The sequence below is a fragment of the Theropithecus gelada genome, chromosome 19 (assembly GCF_003255815.1).
Source record: "Theropithecus gelada isolate Dixy chromosome 19, Tgel_1.0, whole genome shotgun sequence".
Taxonomy (NCBI): Eukaryota; Metazoa; Chordata; class Mammalia; order Primates; family Cercopithecidae; genus Theropithecus; species Theropithecus gelada.
This window is the reverse complement of record NC_037687.1, coordinates 44,469,739-44,471,052: the sequence shown is the minus strand read 5'-3', so window position 1 is coordinate 44,471,052 and position 1,314 is coordinate 44,469,739.

The window sequence follows — 1,314 nt, the reverse complement described above, 5'->3', positions numbered from 1 at the left end:
AGAATTCAGACTAAGCTGTTCTGCAGCATCCCAAGGCTGTGTTGACCTCACATACAGCTGCATCATGGGAGTGGGCGGTGCGACGTCTCAAGTCCAATTCAACTGAGCCATGGTACAGGCTAAGTTCCCGCTGGTGCCCCTACCTGGAACGCTCTTCAGATAGTGGCTCCTTCTCACCCATTCAAATGTCTCAGGCCTTTCCTGATAGGCCCTGCCCGTCTCTCTCTCAATTTCCCTGCTTGCTTTCGTTGTTGTTGTCATTGTTGTTGTTTGGTGTTTTGGTTTTTTTTTGGCAGAGTCTTCCTCTGTCGCCCAGGCTGGAGTGCAGTGGCACGATCTTGGCTGACTGTAATCTCTGACTCCCAGGTTAAGGTGATTCTCCTGCCCCAGTCTCCCACGTAGCTGGGATTACAGGTGCCCGCCACCATACCTGGCTAATTTTTGTATTTTTAGTAGAGACAGGATTTCACCATGTTGGCCAGGCTGGTCTCAAACTCCTGACCTCAAGTGATGTGCCCGCCTCGGCCTCCCAAAGTGCTGGGGTTACAAGTGTGAACCACCACATTTAGCCAATTTCTTTTCTTTCTCCCCCTTTTACCCTCCCAGACAGGACCACTAGATTGGAGTGGTACCATCATAGTTCATTTTAATTTCCAACTCTTAGGTTCAAGTGATCCTCTTGCCTCAGCCTCCTGAGTATCTGGGACTACAGGTGTGCATCACCATGCCTGGCTAATTTCTTATTTTTATCTTTCTTTTGTAGAGACAAGGATCTCACTATGTTGCCCAGGCTGGTCTCAAACACCCAGCCTTAAACAATCCTCCTCCTGCCTCAGCCTCCTAAGTAGCTGGGATTATAGGTGTGAGCCACCACGCCTGACTTTTTATTTCATTTTTTGTAGAGATGTGGTATCACTATGTTGACCAGGCTGGTTTTAAACTCCTGGCCTCAAGCAGTCCTCCCGCCTGGGCCTTCCAAAGCATTGAGATCACAGATGTGAGCCACCTTGCCTGGCCTACTTCCTTTCTTCCTGTGAAATTGCCTTGTTGGTTTGTCTACTTGTTTTCTGTCCATCCTGTTTACTCTTGTCTCTATCTCCTAGAACAGTACCTCGCACAGAGTAAGGTCCCTTGTGTTTTGTGACAGGGAAGCAGTGTGGCTTGTTGGAGAGGAGCCACATACCCCCGCCCCCCCCATTCATACATGGTGTGACTCAGCCTGAACGATTGCTCAGTTGAGTTGGATTTGAGACGTTGCACTGCCCTCTCCCATGACGCAGCTGTGTGTGAGGTCAGCACAGCCTTGGGGTGCTG